Below are 24,047 nucleotides of genomic sequence, written 5' to 3'. Positions count from 1 at the left end.
TTTTTTTTTGAAATTCTTTTATGTATTATTTTGTTTAATTAGGATTAATTTATCCTGCTCATTTTATTTTTTTTAATATATATATATAATAAATAATTTATATTAATATATTACATTTAATTGAAATTAAAGTATTATAAGTTCATCTTACCATTATCAATTGATTATTTTAATGCAATTATTTACCTAGGATTATAGCTACTTATGTTTTTAGCTTAAAATAGGTTATTATAATATAATGTATATAATAATATGTAATTTAATATTTAATATTATTATAATTGGATATAATAAATAAAATTATTAATTTAAATATAAAATATTATAATTAATATAAATAATTACATTAATTATAATAATATAATTATGTAAATTATCTATAATTAGATTATTTAACTAATATATATGAAAGTTAACTTAATATAAAAAAAGAATTCATATTAATAACATATTATATTAAATTACATAATTGTATAAAATATATTTATTATATTATTTAATCTTTCTTTATTTATTAGTGAAAAGAAAGATTAAATAAGAAAGAATATAATACATTTATTGCTATACATGTTCCATATTAATCTTTAATTATATATAATAGAGAAGTTGTTGTGGTCATACATAGGAGCGTTTCTTTTTTTTTGTTAATGTTTGTGGTTTTTTTCTTTTTTTTTCTTTAAATATTTGAATCTTTTATTTTTTCCTGAATTAATAGATTTAAAATTTTCTTATTTTTTATTTTTAAAAGTTTTATTCTTGCTTGTTTATTCACTTTTTCTTTGTATTATATGTAAGTTTTGTTCGACTAAATGTTCTTTTTGCAGTAATTTGATTTAATTATCAAGTGATTTTGGATTTAGCAATTGATTTAGTATCGGCATAATTCGTGCCAGCAGCCGCGGTTATACGATTGATACAAGTGAATATTATTGGTTAAAACAGTTGTTTATATTATTAGGGTTGAAATATAAATTTGTAAGGTGAAATGTTAAAATTTATTTGTGGCCCTTTTTATGAATCTGTGAAATTTAAATAATAAACTAGGATTAGATACCCTATTATTTTAAATGTTAATTATATTTACCAGGGTACTATTAGTTAAGGTCTTTAAACCCAAAGAATTTGGCGGTATCTCATTCCATTCAGAGGAACCTACCCCATGATTGATAATACACGATTTACTCTACTTAATTTATTTGTTTGTATATCTCCGTTATCAGAGAATCTTTTTAGAGTTATAATTCTCAAGATTTATAATTATAAAATATTTCAGGTCAAGGTGCAGCTTATAGTTAAGAGGAGGTGGGTTACAATAGATTTTTGTTTATAACGAATTTGATAGTGAAATACTGTTAATGAAGGTGGATTTGATAGTAATTTAATTTATTTAATTTAACTGATATTGGCTCTGAGATGTGTACACATCGCCCGTCGCTCTCATTATTGATTATTCTATTTTATTTTAAAGTAGCTTCAATTTAGATGAGATAAGTCGTAACATAGTAGATGTACTGGAAAGTGTATCTAGGAAGAGTTTCAAGATATAACTTATTAGTAAAGTGTTTCATTTACACTGAAAATTTTTCTGTGCAAATCAGGATATCTTGATTATTTATTTTATTATATTTATTTTTTGTTTATTTAATTATTTAATATAAATAATTTTATTGTATTTTTGTCTTAGTATATTTTATAGAATTGATTTTTTAAATTATAGTTTATTGGTAATGTAAGTGTTTTATGAAATATTATTTTAAATTTTTTTAAGTAGATTTTATTTATTGTACCTTTTGTATCAGGGTTTATCAAAATTTTAGTATTTATTTTACTTGTCTCGATTTGGGTTGATTTATAAATAATTTATAGTTAATGTATCATAATTATTATTAAATTATTTATAGAAATGAGATGTTAATCGTTTCCCAAGATATCTAGTTTCTTAAGAAAAAATTTAATTTTTTAAAGTTATTTGTTTTTATTTAATTTTTTAAGTAAAAATATTAACTGATTTATTCTTTAAGGGATAAGCTTTGAAGTTAATAACCTATAATTTATTTTATAAAAATATAATAGTAAGCTTTAAACCAGCTATCTTTAAGATTACGTTTTAGTTCATTATTTTTTATTTTGATTTTATAAATATTTTAGGTTTTTTATTAAGATTATTAATTTAAATTTAAAATTTTTGTAATAATGATAGAATTAGTATATTTATTTGTATGAAATTTTTACCTTGTGAACTTATTATAAGGAACTAGGCAAAATTGATTTCCGCCTGTTTATCAAAAACATGTCCTCTTGTTTATATTTTGAGGTCTGGCCTGCTCACTGAGCGTATTTTTAAAGAGCCGCGGTATTTTGACCGTGCAAAGGTAGCATAATCATTAGTCTCTTAATTAGTGGCTGGAATGAATGGCTTGACGAGAAATCAACTGTCTCTTAATAAATTTTTGAATTTAACTTTTGAGTCAAAAGGCTTAAATTCTTCTTTAGGACGAGAAGACCCTATAGAGCTTGACATTTTACTTTTATATAGTTTTTTGTTTGTCTTTCTATATTTAATGATGATGTTTTGTTGGGGTGACATGAAGAATAGATAAACTCTTCATTATTATATCATTTATTTATATTTGTTATTTTGATCCATAATTTATGATCATAAGATTAAGTTACCTTAGGGATAACAGCGTAATTGTTTTTGAGAGCTCATATCGACAAAGCAGATTGCGACCTCGATGTTGGATTAAGAAAAATTTTTGGTGCAGGAGCCCAATGATTAGGTCTGTTCGACCTTTAAATTCTTACATGATCTGAGTTCAGACCGGCGTGAGCTAGGTCGGTTTCTATCCTAAGATTGTTAATCCATATTAGTACAAAAGGACCATATGGTTAAAATATTTTTTGTTATATTGATTAATATTAATTTATTTACTATTTTGACAGATTAATGTGTTGAATTTAGAATTCATTTATGTAGATTTTTTCTACAAATAGTATTGATACTTTATGATTTATTTATATTTATTTTGAATTTTCTTTTATTGGTTATTTGTGTTTTAATTAGTGTTGCCTTTTTAAGTTTATTAGAGCGTAAGGTTTTAGGTTATATTCAGATTCGAAAGGGTCCAAATAAGGTAGGTTTTGTTGGAATTCCTCAGCCATTTAGAGATGCTATTAAGTTAATTTGTAAGGAGCAGCCAATTCCTATTATATCTAATTACCTACTTTATTATTTTTCCCCTGTTTTTAATTTAATGATTTCTTTAGCCGTTTGAGTAATTTTTCCTTATTTAACTTATATGTGTTCTTTTTCTTATGGATTTTTATTTTTTTTATGTTGTACTAGATTAGGTGTTTATACTGTTATAATTGCTGGTTGATCTTCTAATTCAAATTATTCATTATTACGTTCTCTTCGTTCTGTTGCTCAAACAATTTCTTATGAAGTTAGTTTTGCTTTAATTTTATTGTCTTTAATTATTTTAATTGGTAGTTTTAATATGTTTGATTTTATAAACTATCAGCTTTATTGTTGATTTATTATTATTTCTTTTCCTTTAGCTTTAGCTTGTTTTGCTTCTTGCTTAGCTGAAACTAATCGTACTCCTTTTGATTTTGCTGAAGGGGAATCTGAGTTAGTTTCAGGATTTAATATTGAGTATGGTGCGGGTGGTTTTACTTTAATTTTTTTAGCTGAATATACTAGAATTGTCTTCATAAGAATGTTATTGGCTTTAATTTTTTTGGGCGGTGATTTTTATTCTTTTATATTTTTTATTAAGCTTGCTATTATATCTTTTGGTTTTATTTGGGTTCGTGGAACATTACAACGGTTCCGTTATGATAAATTAATGTACTTAGCTTGAAAAAGTTTTTTACCTTTATCTTTGAATTTTTTTATTTTCTTTGTTGGTTTAAAGATTTTATTTATCTCATTTGTTTAGTGAAATTTTTTGAGAAAAGTTAATAGAAGAGTTAAACTTCTAATTTTATGTTTTCAAAACATATGCTTTTCCTAAGCTAATTAACTTTATTCCTTAATTAATTTATCTCATGCATTTGCGACATGGACATTAATTAAGAAATATGTGAAGTAAATAATTGTTAAGATTTGACCTGTTATAATATAAGGTTCTTCAACAGGTCGTTTACCAATTCACGTTAGTAAGCATACAACAACTACTATAATTCAGAATAAAATTTGATTAATAGGGTAAAATTGAATGCCTCGGAATGGTGTTTTATTATAAAATGGTAAAATTATTAAGATTCTAATTGATAAAAATAATGCAATAACACCTCCTAACTTATTAGGGATAGATCGTAGAATTGCATATGCAAATAGGAAATATCATTCTGGTTGAATGTGAACTGGTGTTACTAATGGGTTGGCAGGTACAAAGTTATCTGGATCTCCTAATAGGTAAGGATTAATTAAACATAGTATAATTAATAATGATGTTATTATTACAAATGTAATAGAATCCTTAAAGGTAAAGTATGGATGGAATGGAATTTTTTCAATATCTCCATTTAGTCCAAGAGGATTATTAGATCCTGTTTGGTGAAGAAAAAATAAATGAATTGCTGCTATAGCAGCAATAATAAATGGTAATACAAAATGGAATGTGAAGAATCGATTTAATGTTGCATTATCAACAGCGAATCCTCCTCATACACATTGGACTAAATCTGTTCCTAAGTATGGGATTGCTGATAATAAATTAGTAATTACTGTTGCACCTCAAAAAGATATTTGGCCTCAGGGTAAGACATATCCTATAAATGCAGTTGCTATAACTAAAAATAAAATCACTGTACCAATTATTCAGGTATGTATATATATATAAGATCCATAGTAAATTCCCCGTCCTACATGTAAGTAAAAACAAATAAAAAATATAGATGCTCCATTTGCGTGTAAGGTTCGGATAATTCAACCATTATTTACGTCTCGGCAGATGTGTACTACACTACTGAATGCTATTTCAATATTTGATGTATAATGTATAGCTAAAAATAGTCCAGTTACGATTTGAATCACCAAACATAACCCTAATAGGGATCCAAAATTTCATCAAAATGAAATATTTGTTGGGGCAGGTAAGTCAATTAAAGAGTTATTAATAATTTTAATTAAAGGATGTCTTAATCGTAAGGGTTTATTCATTAGTAATTATCTTATTTTACGAATAGGTCCCTGATTAATATTGGTGATTTTAACAACTGCTAGTAGTGCTAAAAATAAATAAATAATTATTATTATTGTAATAATGAATGTTGGTCTATTATATAATTTTTCTAAAGATATTGTTATTTCTTGATAATTGATTGAATTATCAATATTTATAGTTTCGGTGTTTTTGAAAAAGTCTATAAATATAGTTATATCTAGAATAATTAATATTAATATGATAAATACTCACATTATTAATGTAATAATTATAGTGATTAATTTAGGCTGAAATATTTCGTTTGATGCAATTCTTGTAATGTAAATAAATAATACTAGTATACCACCAAGAAATGTTAAAAATAAAATATATGATAATCAATATCTTTCTATTATTGTTCCTGTTATTAATCCAACTAGGAAGGTTTGAAGGATAATAAAAAGCATTATTGATATTGGGTGTCTTAATTTAATAAAATTAATATTTACTACATTTGATAATGATATAATTATTATTTTGATCATTTGAGGGGTTAGTTTATTTAAAATACCGGTTTTGGGGACCGATGATGGAAGCTTTTCCACCTCTGAAGTTTTAAAAGTGGGGGCTGGACTTATTTCCGGTTTACAAGACCGGCGTTTTTTTTAAACTATTAAAACTAATGTTTATATTCTCTATTTTTACTTCTTTATTGATTTATTTTGCTGGTGTTTATGTTTTTTCTTCTAAACGTAAACATTTATTAATGGTTCTTTTGAGATTAGAATATATTGTTCTTTCTTTATTTATGTTAGTTATTGTTTTTCTTATTGAGTTTGATTATGATTCTTTTAGTTGATTATGATTCTTTTAGTTTAATTTTACTTAGTTTTTGGATTTGTTCTTTAATAATCACTGCTAGAGGTTAAGTTTATTTAAGTTCATATCATTCTAATTTTTTTGTTTTTATGGTTTTGATTTTAATAATTATGCTTTATTGTTCATTTGCTAGATTAAGTCTTCTTTCTTTTTATATTTTTTTTGAGGCTAGATTAGTTCCTACTTTACTTTTAATTTTGGGTTGGGGTTATCAACCTGAGCGTTTGCAGGCTGGTGTTTATTTAATTTTTTATACTTTGGTTGCTAGATTACCTTTATTATTAGTTTTATTTAAGGTTTATGATTTTTCTAATACTTTATATTTTCCTTTATTGGTTGATTTTGGTTCTTATTATTTTATGTTTTATGTGTTTATAATTTTGGCTTTTTTAGTTAAGATACCTAAGTTTTTGGTTCATTTATGACTTCCTAAGGCTCATGTAGAGGCCCCTATTTCAGGTAGAATAATTCTTGCTGGTGTTTTATTAAAGTTAGGTGGTTATGGTATTTTTCGTGTTATAAAGGTTATTTCTTATTTGGGTTTAAAGTTTAATTATTTTTCATTGTCTTTAGGTTTAGCTGGGGGTGTTATTGTAAGATTTATTTGTTTTCGTCAGGTTGATTTAAAGTCTTTAATTGCATATTCTTCTGTTGCTCATATAAGAATGGTTATTGGTGGATTGATGACTATGAATTGATGAGGTTGTGTAGGTTCTCTTTCTCTAATGGTTGGTCATGGTTTATGTTCTTCTGGTTTATTTTGTTTATCTAATATTATTTATGAACGTTTAGGTAGACGAAGATTATTAATTAACAAGGGTATAATTAATTTGATGCCAAGAATGGCTTTATGATGATTTCTTTTAAGATCATCAAATATGGCTGCTCCTCCTTCTTTAAATTTGGTAGGTGAAATTAGATTATTAAATAGAATTATATCTTGATCTTCTTTTAGATTCTTTGCTTTGATTTTTTTATCTTTTTTTAGAGCTGTTTATACTTTGTATATATATTCTTATTCTCAGCATGGGAATTATTATTCTGGTGTTTATACTTGTTCTCTTGGTTATTTTCGTGAATATCATCTTTTTCTTTTACATTGATTGCCTTTAAATATTCTCTGTTTAAAGGGTGAATATTTCTTTGTTTAGTTTGCTTAAGTATTTTAATTAAAAATATTGTTTTGTGGAATCAATGATATGAAGTTTTTCATCTTAGGCCGTGAATTTATTTTCTATTTGTTCTTTGAGTTTTTTTCTTTGTTTATTTCGAGAACTATAATTTTTATTTTAGGTATTTATTATTTAATAATTGATTATAGATTTTTTTTGAGTGAGAGCTTTTCAATTTAAATGGTTCTATAGTTGTTATAACTTTAATTTTGGATTGAATATCTCTTATTTTTATATCTTTTGTTATATATATTTCTTCTTTGGTTATTTATTATAGAGAGGATTATATATCTGGTGAAAAGAATATAAATCGTTTTAATATTATTGTTTTAATATTTATTCTTTCTATAGGTTTTTTAATTATTAGTCCTAATTTAATTAGAATTTTATTAGGTTGAGATGGTTTAGGTTTAGTTTCTTATTGTTTAGTTATTTATTATCAAAATGTAAAATCTTATAGTGCTGGTATATTAACTGCACTTTCTAATCGTATTGATGATGTTGCTATTTTAATTTCTATTGCATGAATGTTAAATTTTGGTGGTTGAAATTATATTTATTATTATGATTTTATTTCTAATTCTTTTGAAATAAAGCTCATTACTATATTAATTGTTTTTGCAGCTATAACTAAGAGAGCTCAGATTCCTTTCTCTTCATGACTTCCTGCTGCTATAGCAGCTCCTACTCCTGTTTCTGCTTTAGTTCATTCTTCTACTCTTGTTACTGCTGGTGTTTATTTATTAATTCGTTTTAGACCAATATTGGATACTTATAATTGTGGTTGATTTTTACTTTTAATTGGTTGTATAACTATATTTATGGCTGGATTGGGCGCTAATTTTGAGTTTGATTTAAAGAAGATTATTGCTCTTTCTACTTTAAGACAACTTGGTTTAATAATAAGAATTTTGGCTATAGGTTATCCAAAGCTTTCATTTTTTCATTTATTGGCTCATGCTTTATTTAAGGCATTATTATTTATATGTGCAGGTTCAATAATTCATAATTTGAAGGATTCTCAGGATATTCGTTTTATAGGATCAATTGTTAATTTCATACCTTTAACTTCAGTTTGTTTTAATGTTTCTAGTTTATCTTTGTGTGGAATACCTTTTTTAGCGGGATTTTATTCAAAGGATTTAATTCTTGAGATGGTTTGTTTAAGATGAATTAATTGTTTAATTTTTTTCTTTATTTTTTTTCTACTGGTTTAACTGCTTCTTATTCTTTTCGTTTGTTTTATTATTCAATATCTGGTGATAATAATTTTTATTCTAGATTTTCTTTTGATGATAAGGGTTATTATATTTCATTTGGAATAATTGGTCTATTGTTTGTTGCTGTTTTTGGTGGTAGTCTTTTATCTTGATTAATTTTTCCTATTCCTCATGTGATTGCTTTACCTTATTATTTAAAGTTTTTAACTATTACAGTTGTTATTTTAGGTGCTTATTTAGGTTATCTTATTTCTAATTTTGATTTTTCTCATAATTTATTTTCTTTAAGTATACTTTCTTTTGTTAGATTTGCTGGTTCTATATGATTTATACCTTTTCTTTCAACTAAGTTTATTAGATATATTCCTTTAAAAATAGGTTATTATTCATCTAAGTCATTTGATTATGGTTGAGGTGAATTACTTGGTGGTCAAGGTTTATATAGATTATTTATTTATTTAATTGGTTATATTCAAGGTTGATATGATTCTAATTTCAAGATTTATCTTTTAACTTTTATTTTTTGAATATTTATTTTGGTAATATTGTTTTTCGTTTACTTAAATAGCTTATAATTAGAGCGTGACACTGAAGATGTTAAGGAAGTATTTTTACTTTTAAGTATTTATAAATATAGATATATTATTTTTACAGTGAAAATGTAATGTTTTATTTAAACTATATAAATTTTAGAAATGTTAACGGAGTTTAACCACTAATATAAAAAGTTAGCAGCTTTCATATTGGCTTTACATTTCCTTAATTGGAACTATTATAGTTCAATTATATTATTAACAGTAATACGCCTCTTTTTGGCTTCAATTAATAAGAATAAGGGTAGTACATACCAATCTTCCAGGTCGAAACTGACTGCAATATTTCGCTTCTTATTCTATTTAAGGTTGATTGATAATATCAATACTTTTTGAATGCAACCCAAATGTTATATTTAACTACAACCCTTTATTCTGCTCATTGTAATGCTCCTTGGTTTCATTCATGGTATAGTCCTCCTAATAGAACTAGAATAAAAAATATTGTTGATACTGTTCAGATTATAATGTCTGAAGTTTTAAAAATAATTACAATTGGTAGAATTAGTGCAATTTCTACATCAAAAATTAAAAAGATTACTGCAATTAGGAAGAATCGTATTGAGAATGGTATTCGTGCTGATCTTTTTGGATCAAACCCACAATCAAATGGTGATCTTTTTTCTCGATCATTAATTAATTTTTTTGATAGTGTTGTTGCCAGGATTATAACAATTATTGGAATAATAAATCTAATGAAAACTCTTGTTGATAGAATTAGAATTGTTTTTCTTGATTTATATCAAGCTTTCTGATTGGAAGTCAAATGTACTATTTATACTAGAAAAACAATTATCTACCTCATCAATAAATAGAGATATATAAGAATAATCATACTACGTCTACGAAGTGTCAGTATCATGCTGCTGCTTCAAATCCAAAGTGATGTCTTGGTGAAAATTGATTTATTGAGTGTCGAAGTAGACATGTTGATAAAAAGATTGTTCCAATAATTACGTGTAAACCATGGAATCCTGTTGCAACAAAGAATGTTGATCCATAAACTGCATCTGCAATGGTAAAAGGTGCTTCTCAATATTCATATGCTTGAAGTATTGTAAAGTATAGTCCTAATAACACTGTGAAGAATAATCCTTGTAGTGCTTGAGTATGATTAGATTCCATTAAACTATGATGTGCTCATGTTACTGTTACTCCTGATGCTAAAAGAATAGCTGTATTAAGTAATGGAATTTGTATAGGGTTAAAGGGTTGAATTCCTATTGGATATAAGTAATTATATTAATTATAATATTTTATATATAAATTAATAATTTTATTTATTATATCCAATTATAATAATATTAAATATTAAATTACATATTATTATATATATTATATTATAATAACCTATTTTAAGCTAAAAACATAAGTAGCTATAATCCTAGGTAAATAATTGCATTAAAATAATCAATTGATAATGGTAAGATGAACTTATAATACTTTAATTTCAATTAAATGTAATATATTAATATAAATTATTTATTATATATATATATATAAAAAAAATAAAATGAGCAGGATAAATTAATCCTAATTAAACAAAATAATACATAAAAGAATTTCAAAAAAAAACTTTCGATTTATATATTACATAAATGAAGTGCCTGATTAAAGGGTTACCTTGATAGGGTAAATAAAGTAAATAAAATTACCTTAATTAAAATTACATAAGATGGAATTAAACTACCTCCTTTAGTATCAAAAACTAACGTGCATCATACACCTTAATGTAAAAAGGTAAGCTAAACAAGCTAATGGGTTCATACCCCATTTATAGAGGTATCAATCCTCTCCTTTTTAATGACCAACAACTCTACAAAACTTCTCTTCCTATCAACATTAATGATAGGAACGATCCTGTCCATCTCATCAAATTCCTGATTTGGGGTTTGAATAGGACTTGAGATCAACTTACTTTCATTTATTCCGCTCCTAACAAGAAATAAAAATATAATAATAAATGAATCATCAATTAAATATTTTATTGTCCAAGCAATAGCATCGACAATATTATTATTTTCAATTTTGCTGATTCAAATAAAATATCCCATGGGATGGGAAACAGAATTTATCCCATCAATAATAATTAGATCTAGACTATTATTAAAGATTGGAGCTGCACCTTTCCATTTCTGATTTCCAGAAGTTATAGGAGCATCAAGATGAAATAATTGTTTAACATTAATAACATGACAAAAAATCGCCCCAATAATGGTCTTATCTTATTGTATTCAATTAAGAACTTTTATTTGAACAATTATTATCTTAAGAATTATTATTGGGGCAATAGGAGGTTTAAATCAAACATCCTTACGACAACTTTTAGCATATTCATCAATCAGACATCTAGGTTGAATAATTAGATCATTAACAGTCAGAGAAAACATCTGAGAACTATACTTCATTATTTACTCACTATTAAGATTAATTATAGTTTTATTATTTAAGCAAATAAATTTATTTTTCATAAATCAAATTTATTCAGCCAGAAATATAAAAACCGAAATTAAATTCATAATATTCTTATCTTTATTATCTTTAGGTGGACTACCACCATTCCTTGGATTCTTACCAAAATGAATTGTAATACAATCATTAATAGAAAACAATATAACAACTATTATAACTATTATAGTTGTATTAACTACAATTACACTCTACTACTATATACGTATTAGATTCTCAGCTCTAATTATATCATACACAGAAAATTCGTGATCTATAAAGATAAAGTCCCAAAAATCAAGAATCATTCTTCCTATAACAGTAATAATTTCAACAATAGGATTGATTTCAACATCAACCTTAATTTCATTATACTAAGGACTTAAGTTAATCAAACTAATAACCTTCAAAGTTATAATTAAAAGAATAATCTTTTAGGCCTTAGTAAAATTTTACACCTCTAGAATTGCAGTCTAGAATCATAATTGAATATAAGACCTAAATATGATAAGAGAGAAAACATCTCATAAGTAGATTTACAGTCTACCACCTAAAATTCAGCCATCTTACCGCAAAAATGATTATTCTCAACAAACCATAAGGACATTAGTACTTTATACTTCATATTTGGAGCATGAGCAGGAATAGTAGGAACATCAATAAGAATACTTATTCGTGCTGAACTTGGCCAACCCGGATCTCTAATTGGGGATGACCAGATTTATAATGTTATTATTACAGCTCACACATTCGTAATAATTTTCTTTATAGTAATACCTATTATAATTGGTGGATTTGGTAATTGACTTGTTCCACTAATAATTGGTGCACCAGATATAGCATTTCCACGAATAAATAATATAAGTTTTTGATTACTACCACCTTCACTAACCCTTCTTCTTACACCTTCTATAGTAGATAATGGTGCTGGTACAGGATGAACAGTTTACCCTCCTCTAGCAGGAGCTATTGCACACGGGGGTGCATCTGTAGATCTAGCTATTTTTTCACTGCACTTAGCAGGTGTATCATCTATTCTTGGTGCAGTGAATTTCATTACAACAGCAATTAATATACGATCAGAAAGTATAACTTTAGATCAAACACCTTTATTTGTATGATCTGTAGCTATTACAGCATTACTTCTCCTTCTTTCACTTCCAGTTTTAGCAGGAGCTATTACTATATTATTAACAGATCGAAATTTAAATACATCATTCTTTGACCCTGCAGGAGGGGGTGACCCAATTCTATATCAACATCTATTTTGATTCTTTGGACACCCAGAAGTTTATATTTTAATTCTACCGGGGTTCGGAATTATTTCACATATTGTATGTCAAGAAAGAGGAAAAATTGAATCATTTGGAACATTAGGTATAATTTATGCTATACTATCAATTGGACTAATAGGATTTATTGTATGAGCACATCATATATTTACAGTAGGAATGGATGTTGACACACGAGCATATTTTACATCAGCAACAATAATTATTGCTGTACCTACAGGAATTAAGGTATTTAGATGATTAGCTACATTATATGGAACTAAATTCAAGTTCAATCCACCATTATTATGAGCTCTAGGATTTATTTTCCTATTTACAATTGGTGGATTAACAGGATTAGTATTAGCAAATTCATCACTTGATATTGTATTACATGATACATATTATGTAGTAGCCCACTTTCATTATGTATTATCTATAGGAGCAGTATTTGCAATTATAGGAGGTGTCATTCAATGATATCCACTATTTACAGGATTAACTATAAATAATACATGATTCAAAATCCAATTTATAATTATATTCATTGGAGTAAATTTAACATTCTTTCCTCAACACTTCCTAGGATTAGCAGGAATACCTCGACGATACTCTGACTACCCAGACGCATATACATCATGAAACGTAGTATCAAGAATTGGGTCTACAATTTCTATTGTAGGAATCATTATATTCATTGTAATTATATGAGAAAGAATGATTACAAACCGAGCAATTATATTTAGAGCTAACATAAGAAGATCAACAGAATGACTACAAAATATCCCTCCTGCAGAACATAGTTACTCAGAATTACCATTAATCTCTAGATTCTAATATGGCAGATTAGTGCAGTAGATTTAAGCTCTACAAATAAAGGTTTGACCTTTTATTAGAAAATATTTATTAATGGCAACATGATCAAATTTATCTCTTCAAGATGGAGCTTCACCATTAATGGAGCAATTATCATTCTTTCATGATCATACTATGGTCGTATTATTATTAATTACAGTAATTGTAGGTTATGCCCTAAGTTATATATTATTTATTGCCTATACTAACCGTAATATACTTCATGGACATTTAATTGAAACAATCTGAACAGCTTTACCAGCAATTACATTAATTTTTATTGCCCTTCCATCATTACGACTATTATATTTACTTGATGATTCAGTAGATGCAATAATTACAATTAAAACCATTGGACGACAATGATATTGAAGATATGAATATTCAGACTTCATAGACGTAGAATTTGACACTTATATAACACCAGAACAAGACCTAGAAAATGATGGATTCCGACTACTAGATGTAGATAACCGAACAATCCTACCAATAAATACAGAAGTACGAGTATTAACAAGAGCATCAGATGTTCTACACTCATGAGCAGTTCCTGCATTAGGGGTTAAAATTGATGCAACGCCAGGTCGGTTAAATCAAGGAACATTCACAATAAATCGACCTGGATTATTCTTTGGACAATGCTCAGAAATCTGTGGAGCAAACCACAGATTTATACCAATTGTAATTGAAAGAACTTCAGTAAATTTATTTATTAAGTGATTATCTAAGATAATTTAAGGAGTTAGTTAAAATAAATAACATTAGAGTGTCAATCTAAAGTAACTAAAAAAAATTAGTACACCTTGAAATTAATCAGATGACTGAAAGTAAGTAATGGTCTCTTAAACCAAATAATAGTAAATTAACGACTACTTCTGATGGGGAAATTATATCCAAATCCCTCAAATATACCCTCTTATATGATTCTCACTATTCATTATATTTTCAGCTACATTAATCTTGTTTAATCAAATAAACTTCTTCTCATTTAAACCTAACCTTATTAAAAGAGCAGAAAAAGGAACAATTGAAATAAAAAACTTAAATTGAAAATGATAACAAATCTATTCTCAACATTTGACCCATCAACTAACATCTTTAATTTATCATTAAATTGAACTAGAACATTTCTAGGACTATTATTAATCCCATCACTATTTTGACTTACACCATCACGAATTAACATTATCTGAAATAAACTAAATTTAACCTTACATAATGAATTTAAAACACTTCTTGGACCAAAATCATTTAATCGAACAACATTCATTTTCATCTCAATTTTTATTATAATATTATTTAACAATTTCATAGGATTATTCCCTTATATTTTTACTAGAACAAGACATTTAGCATTAACATTTGCAATTGCTCTACCTATATGGCTAAGATTTATATTATTTGGATGAATTAACCTTACTAATCATATATTTACACACCTTGTACCACAAGGTACACCGCCTGCATTAATATCATTTATAGTACTAATTGAAACAATTAGTAATGTTATTTGACCAGGTACATTAGCAGTACGGTTGGCAGCAAATATAATTGCAGGACACTTATTATTAACCTTATTAGGAAACACAGGACCATCTATAGCAATAAACTTAATCTCATTACTAATTATTGGACAAATACTTGTATTAATTCTAGAATCAGCAGTAGCAATAATTCAAGCCTATGTTTTCTCAATTCTAAGAACTCTATATTCTAGAGAAGTATATTAAACCTATGTTAACAACTCACTCAAACCACCCATTCCACTTAGTAGACTATAGACCTTGACCATTAACAGGAGCAATTGGAGCAATAGTCCTAGTATCAGGACTAGCAAAATGATTCCACCTATTTAATATTAACTTATTCATAATTGGATTTGGAATTACCCTACTAACTATAATTCAATGATGACGAGATGTAGTACGAGAAGGAACATATCAAGGATTACATACAGGATTTGTATCAATTGGATTACGATGAGGAATAATTTTATTTATTGCATCAGAGGTATTATTTTTCGTTTCTTTTTTTTGAGCATTCTTTAGAAGAAGATTAGCACCAACAATTGAACTAGGAATACTATGACCTCCAATAGGAATTCAACCCTTTAACCCTATACAAATTCCATTACTTAATACAGCTATTCTTTTAGCATCAGGAGTAACAGTAACATGAGCACATCATAGTTTAATGGAATCTAATCATACTCAAGCACTACAAGGATTATTCTTCACAGTGTTATTAGGACTATACTTTACAATACTTCAAGCATATGAATATTGAGAAGCACCTTTTACCATTGCAGATGCAGTTTATGGATCAACATTCTTTGTTGCAACAGGATTCCATGGTTTACACGTAATTATTGGAACAATCTTTTTATCAACATGTCTACTTCGACACTCAATAAATAAATTTTCACCAAGACATCACTTTGGATTTGAAGCAGCAGCATGATACTGACACTTCGTAGACGTAGTATGATTATTCTTATATATCTCTATTTATTGATGAGGTAGATAATTGTTTTTCTAGTATAAATAGTACATTTGACTTCCAATCAGAAAGCTTGATATAAATCAAGAAAAACAATTCTAATTCTATCAACAAGAGTTTTCATAAGATTTATTATTCCAATAATTGTTATAATCCTGGCAACAACACTATCAAAAAAATTAATTAATGATCGAGAAAAAAGATCACCATTTGAATGTGGGTTTGATCCAAAAAGATCAGCACGAATACCATTCTCAATACGATTCTTCCTAATTGCAGTAATCTTTTTAATTTTTGATGTAGAAATTGCACTAATTCTACTAATTGTAATTATTTTTAAAACTTCAGACATTATAATCTGAACAGTATCAACAATATTTTTTATTCTAGTTCTATTAGGAGGACTATACCATGAATGAAACCAAGGAGCATTACAATGAGCAGAATAAAGGGTTGTAGTTAAATATAACATTTGGGTTGCATTCAAAAAGTTTTGATATTATCAATCAACCTTAAATAGAATAAGAAGCGAAATATTGCAGTCAGTTTCGACCTGGAAGATTGGTATGTACTACCCTTATTCTTATTAATTGAAGCCAAAAAGAGGCGTATTACTGTTAATAATATAATTGAACTATAATAGTTCCAATTAAGGAAATGTAAAGCCAATATGAAAGCGGCTAACTTTTTATATTAGCGGTTAAACTCCGTTAACATTTCTAAAATTTATATAGTTTAAATAAAACATTACATTTTCACTGTAAAAATAATATATCTATATTTATAAATACTTAAAAGTAAAAATACTTCCTTAACATCTTCAGTGTCACGCTCTAATTATAAGCTATTTAAGTAAACGAAAAATAATATTACCAAAATAAATATTCCAAAAATAAAAGTTAAAAATAAATCTTGAAATTAGAATCATATCAACCTTGAATATAACCAATTAAATAAATAAATAATCTATATAAACCTTGACCACCAAGTAATTCACCTCAACCATAATCAAATGACTTAGATGAATAATAACCTATTTTTAAAGGAATATATCTAATAAACTTAGTTGAAAGAAAAGGTATAAATCATATAGAACCAGCAAATCTAACAAAAGAAAGTATACTTAAAGAAAATAAATTATGAGAAAAATCAAAATTAGAAATAAGATAACCTAAATAAGCACCTAAAATAACAACTGTAATAGTTAAAAACTTTAAATAATAAGGTAAAACAATCACATGAGGAATAGGAAAAATTAATCAAGATAAAAGACTACCACCAAAAACAGCAACAAACAATAGACCAATTATTCCAAATGAAATATAATAACCCTTATCATCAAAAGAAAATCTAGAATAAAAATTATTATCACCAGATATTGAATAATAAAACAAACGAAAAGAATAAGAAGCAGTTAAGACAGTAGAAAAAAAATAAAGAAAAAAAATTAAACAATTAATTCACCTTAAATAAACCATCTCAAGAATTAAATCCTTTGAATAAAATCCCGCTAAAAAAGGTATTCCACACAAAGATAAACTAGAAACATTAAAACAAACTGAAGTTAAAGGTATGAAATTAACAATTGATCCTATAAAACGAATATCCTGAGAATCCTTCAAATTATGAATTATTGAACCTGCACATATAAATTATAATGCCTTAAATAAAGCATGAGCCAATAAATGAAAAAATGCAAGCTTTGGATAACCTATAGCCAAAATTCTTATTATTAAACCAAGTTGTCTTAAAGTAGAAAGAGCAATAATCTTCTTTAAATCAAACTCAAAATTAGCGCCCAATCCAGCTATAAATATAGTTATACAACCAATTAAAAGTAAACATCAACCACAATTATAAGTATCCAATATTGGTCTAAAATGAATTAATAAATAAACACCAGCAGTAACAAGAGTAGAAGAATGAACTAAAGCAGAAACAGGAGTAGGAGCTGCTATAGCAGCAGGAAGTCATGAAGAGAAAGGAATCTGAGCTCTCTTAGTTATAGCTGCTAAAACAATTAATATAGTAATGAGCTTTATTTCAAAAGAATTAGAAATAAAATCATAATAATAAATATAATTTCAACCACCAAAATTTAACATTCATGCAATAGAAATTAAAATAGCAACATCACCAATACGATTAGAAAGTGCAGTTAATATACCAGCACTATAAGATTTTACATTTTGATAATAAATAACTAAACAATAAGAAACTAAACCTAAACCATCCCAACCTAATAAAATTCTAATTAAATTAGGACTAATAATTAAAAAACCTATAGAAAGAATAAATATTAAAACAATAATAATAAAAAGATTTATATTCTTTTCACCAGATATATAATCATCTCTATATTAAATAACCAAAGAAGACATATATATAACAAAAGATATAAAAATAAGAGATATTCAATCCAAAATTAAAGTTATAACAACTATAGAACCATTTAAATTGGAAAGCTCTCACTCAACAAAAACTCTATAATCAATTATTAAATAATAAATACCTAAAATAAAAATTATAGTTCTCGAAATAAACAAAGAAAAAAAACTCAAAGAACAAATAGAAAATAAATTCACGGCCTATGATGAAAAACTTCATATCATTGATTCCACAAAACAATATTTTTAATTAAAATACTTAACCAAACTAAACAAAGAAATATTCACCCTTTAAACAGAGAATATTTAAAGGCAATCAATGTAAAAGTAAAAGATGATATTCACGAAAATAACCAAGAGAACAAGTATAAACACCAGAATAATAATTCCCATGCTGAGAATAAGAATATATATACAAAGTATAAACAGCTCTAAAAAAAGATAAAAAAATCAAAGCAAAGAATCTAAAAGAAGATCAAGATATAATTCTATTTAATAATCTAATTTCACCTACCAAATTTAAAGAAGGAGGAGCAGCCATATTTGATGATCTTAAAAGAAATCATCATAAAGCCATTCTTGGCATCAAATTAATTATACCCTTGTTAATTAATAATCTTCGTCTACCTAAACGTTCATAAATAATATTAGATAAACAAAATAAACCAGAAGAACATAAACCATGACCAACCATTAGAGAAAGAGAACCTACACAACCTCATCAATTCATAGTCATCAATCCACCAATAACCATTCTTATATGAGCAACAGAAGAATATGCAATTAAAGACTTTAAATCAACCTGACGAAAACAAATAAATCTTACAATAACACCCCCAGATAAACCTAAAGACAATCAAAAATAATTAAACTTTAAACCCAAATAAGAAATAACCTTTATAACACGAAAAATACCATAACCACCTAACTTTAATAAAACACCAGCAAGAATTATTCTACCTGAAATAGGGGCCTCTACATGAGCCTTAGGAAGTCATAAATGAACCAAAAACATAGGTATCTTAACTAAAAAAGCCAAAATTATAAATACATAAAACATAAAATAATAAGAACCAAAATCAACCAATAAAGGAAAATATAAAGTATTAGAAAAATCATAAACCTTAAATAAAACTAATAATAAAGGTAATCTAGCAACCAAAGTATAAAAAATTAAATAAACACCAGCCAGCAAACGCTCAGGTTGATAACCCCAACCCAAAATTAAAAGTAAAGTAGGAACTAATCTAGCCTCAAAAAAAATATAAAAATAAAGAAGACTTAATCTAGCAAATGAACAATAAAGCATAATTATTAAAATCAAAACCATAAAAACAAAAAAATTAGAATGATATGAACTTAAATAAACTGAACCTCTAGCAGTGATTATTTAAGAACAAATCCAAAAACTAAGTAAAATTAAACTAAAAGAAAAATAATCAATACCAAAATAATATCTAATTATATTCAAATCAGCATATGAATAAACACAAATTATAAAAACAAAACCCGACAGAAACATTAAAGAATGAACCAACCATCAACAATTATTTAATAAACAAAGAGGGATCAAAAAAATAGTTATAAATAAATACTTTAACATAAAGATAAACCAAAAGAATTAAAACAATCATTACCATGAGAACGAATTATTGAAACTAAAATAGAAAGACCTAAAGCACCCTCACAAACAGAAAAAACTAAAAAAATAACAGGAAAAAAATAATCATAATCAAACTCAATAAGAAAAACAATAACTAACATAAATAAAGAAAGAACAATATATTCTAATCTCAAAAGAACCATTAATAAATGTTTACGTTTAGAAGAAAAAACATAAACACCAGCAAAATAAATCAATAAAGAAGTAAAAATAGAGAATATAAACATTAGTTTTAATAGTTTAAAAAAACGCCGGTCTTGTAAACCGGAAATAAGTCCAGCCCCCACTTTTAAAACTTCAGAGGTGGAAAAGCTTCCATCATCGGTCCCCAAAACCGGTATTTTAAATAAACTAACCCCTGAAATGATCAAAATAATAATTATATCATTATCAAATGTAATAAATATTAATGTTATTAAATTAAGACACCCAATATCAATAATGCTTTTTATTATCCTTCAAACCTTCCTAGTTGGATTAATAACAGGAACAATAATAGAAAGATATTGATTATCATATATTTTATTTTTAACATTTCTTGGTGGTATACTAGTATTATTTATTTACATTACAAGAATTGCATCAAACGAAATATTTCAGCCTAAATCAATCACTATAATTATTACATTAATAATGTGAGTATTTATCATATTAATATTAATTATTCTAGATATATCTATATTTATAGACTTGTTCAAAAACACCGAAACTATAAATATTGATAATTCAATCAATTATCAAGAAATAACAATATCTTTAGAAAAATTATATAATAGACCAACATTCATTATTACAATAATAATAATAATTTATTTATTTTTAGCACTACTAGCAGTTGTTAAAATCACCAATATTAATCAGGGACCTATTCGTAAAATAAGATAATTACTAATGAATAAACCCTTACGATTAAGACATCCTTTAATTAAAATTATTAATAACTCTTTAATTGACTTACCTGCCCCAACAAATATTTCATTTTGATGAAATTTTGGATCCCTATTAGGGTTATGTTTGGTAATTCAAATCGTAACTGGACTATTTTTAGCTATACATTATACATCAAATATTGAAATAGCATTCAGTAGTGTAGTACACATCTGCCGAGACGTAAATAATGGTCGAATTATCCGAACCTTACACGCAAATGGAGCATCTTTATTTTTTATTTGTATTTACTTACATGTAGGACGGGGAATTTACTATGGATCTTATATATATATACATACCTGAATAATTGGTACAGTGATTTTATTTTTAGTTATAGCAACTGCATTTATAGGATATGTCTTACCCTGAGGCCAAATATCTTTTTGAGGTGCAACAGTAATTACTAATTTATTATCAGCAATCCCATACTTAGGAACAGATTTAGTCCAATGAGTATGAGGAGGATTCGCTGTTGATAATGCAACATTAAATCGTTTCTTCACATTCCATTTTGTATTACCATTTATTATTGCTGCTATAGCAGCAATTCATTTATTTTTTCTTCACCAAACAGGATCTAATAATCCTCTTGGACTAAATGGAGATATTGAAAAAATTCCATTCCATCCATACTTTACCTTTAAGGATTCTATTACATTTGTAATAATAACATCATTATTAATTATACTATGTTTAATTAATCCTTACCTATTAGGAGATCCAGATAACTTTGTACCTGCCAACCCATTAGTAACACCAGTTCACATTCAACCAGAATGATATTTCCTATTTGCATATGCAATTCTACGATCTATCCCTAATAAGTTAGGAGGTGTTATTGCATTATTTTTATCAATTAGAATCTTAATAATTTTACCATTTTATAATAAAACACCATTCCGAGGCATTCAATTTTACCCTATTAATCAAATTTTATTCTGAATTATAGTAGTTGTTGTATGCTTACTAACGTGAATTGGTAAACGACCTGTTGAAGAACCTTATATTATAACAGGTCAAATCTTCACAATTATTTACTTCACATATTTCTTAATTAATGTCCATGTCGCAAACGCATGAGATAAATTAATTAAGGAATAAAGTTAATTAGCTTAGGAAAAGCATATGTTTTGAAAACATAAAATTAGAAGTTTAACTCTTCTATTAACTTTTCTCAAAAAATTTCACTAAACAAATGAGATAAATAAAATCTTTAAACCAACAAAGAAAATAAAAAAATTCAAAGATAAAGGTAAAAAACTTTTTCAAGCTAAGTACATTAATTTATCATAACGGAACCGTGGTAATGTTCCACGAACCCAAATAAAACCAAAAGATATAATAGCAAGCTTAATAAAAAATATAAAAGAATAAAAATCACCACCCAAAAAAATTAAAGCCAATAACATTCTTATGAAGACAATTCTAGTATATTCAGCTAAAAATATTAAAGTAAAACCACCCGCACCATACTCAATATTAAATCCTGAAACTAACTCAGATTCCCCTTCAGCAAAATCAAAAGGAGTACGATTAGTTTCAGCTAAGCAAGAAGCAAAACAAGCTAAAGCTAAAGGAAAAGAAATAATAATAAATCAACAATAAAGCTGATAGTTTATAAAATCAAACATATTAAAACTACCAATTAAAATAATTAAAGACAATAAAATTAAAGCTAAACTAACTTCATAAGAAATTGTTTGAGCAACAGAACGAAGAGAAGCTAATAATGAATAATTTGAATTAGAAGATCAACCAGCAATTATAACAGTATAAACACCTAATCTAGTACAACATAAAAAAAATAAAAATCCATAAGAAAAAGAACACATATAAGTTAAATAAGGAAAAATTACTCAAACGGCTAAAGAAATCATTAAATTAAAAACAGGGGAAAAATAATAAAGTAGGTAATTAGATATAATAGGAATTGGCTGCTCCTTACAAATTAACTTAATAGCATCTCTAAATGGCTGAGGAATTCCAACCAAAACCTACCTTATTTGGACCCTTTCGAATCTGAATATAACCTAAAACCTTACGCTCTAATAAAGTTAAAAAGGCAACACTAATTAAAACACAAATAACCAATAAAAGAAAATTCAAAATAAATATAAATAAATCATAAAATATCAATACTATTTGTAGAAAAAATCTACATAAATGAATTCTAAATTCAACACATTAATCTGTCAAAATAGTAAATAAATTAATATTAATCAATATAACAAAAAATATTTTAACCATATGGTCCTTTCGTACTAATATGGATTAACAATCTTAGGATAGAAACCGACCTGGCTCACGCCGGTCTGAACTCAGATCATGTAAGAATTTAAAGGTCGAACAGACCTAATCATTGGGCTCCTGCACCAAAAATTTTTCTTAATCCAACATCGAGGTCGCAATCTGCTTTGTCGATATGAGCTCTCAAAAACAATTACGCTGTTATCCCTAAGGTAACTTAATCTTATGATCATAAATTATGGATCAAAATAACAAACATAAATAAATGATATAATAATGAAGAGTTTATCTATTCTTCATGTCACCCCAACAAAACATCATCATTAAATATAGAAAGACAAACAAAAAACTATATAAAAGTAAAATGTCAAGCTCTATAGGGTCTTCTCGTCCTAAAGAAGAATTTAAGCCTTTTGACTCAAAAGTTAAATTCAAAAATTTATTAAGAGACAGTTGATTTCTCGTCAAGCCATTCATTCCAGCCACTAATTAAGAGACTAATGATTATGCTACCTTTGCACGGTCAAAATACCGCGGCTCTTTAAAAATACGCTCAGTGAGCAGGCCAGACCTCAAAATATAAACAAGAGGACATGTTTTTGATAAACAGGCGGAAATCAATTTTGCCTAGTTCCTTATAATAAGTTCACAAGGTAAAAATTTCATACAAATAAATATACTAATTCTATCATTATTACAAAAATTTTAAAATTAAATTAATAATCTTAAT

The 24,047-nt window shown here is 26.5% G+C and overlaps 1 protein-coding gene and 2 long non-coding RNA genes across 4 annotated transcripts in view; 1 reads left to right on the top strand and 2 right to left on the bottom strand.

Annotated features, from left to right (window-relative positions):
- LOC126301315 (NADH-ubiquinone oxidoreductase chain 5-like) overlaps positions 1-24,047 on the bottom strand; it is a 371,580-nt gene that overhangs the window by 48,889 nt on the left and 298,644 nt on the right. The window lies entirely within an intron of this gene.
- Positions 1,666-24,047, top strand: part of LOC126301317 (uncharacterized) — a 135,936-nt gene continuing 113,554 nt past the window's right edge. The window contains exon 1 of the long non-coding RNA XR_007553030.1: positions 1,666-2,148. This is a non-coding gene — a long non-coding RNA (uncharacterized LOC126301317). The remainder of the gene's footprint in view (positions 2,149-24,047) is intronic.
- Positions 23,272-24,047, bottom strand: part of LOC126301324 (uncharacterized) — a 33,179-nt gene continuing 32,403 nt past the window's right edge. Inside the window, exon 2 of the long non-coding RNA XR_007553038.1 lies at positions 23,272-23,422. This is a non-coding gene — a long non-coding RNA (uncharacterized LOC126301324). The remainder of the gene's footprint in view (positions 23,423-24,047) is intronic.

Source organism: Schistocerca gregaria, unplaced genomic scaffold (assembly GCF_023897955.1).
Source record: "Schistocerca gregaria isolate iqSchGreg1 unplaced genomic scaffold, iqSchGreg1.2 ptg000066l, whole genome shotgun sequence".
Lineage (NCBI taxonomy): Eukaryota > Metazoa > Arthropoda > Insecta > Orthoptera > Acrididae > Schistocerca > Schistocerca gregaria.
The sequence above is the reverse complement of the archived record's forward strand: the minus strand, read 5'-3'. Positions and strand labels throughout refer to the sequence as shown.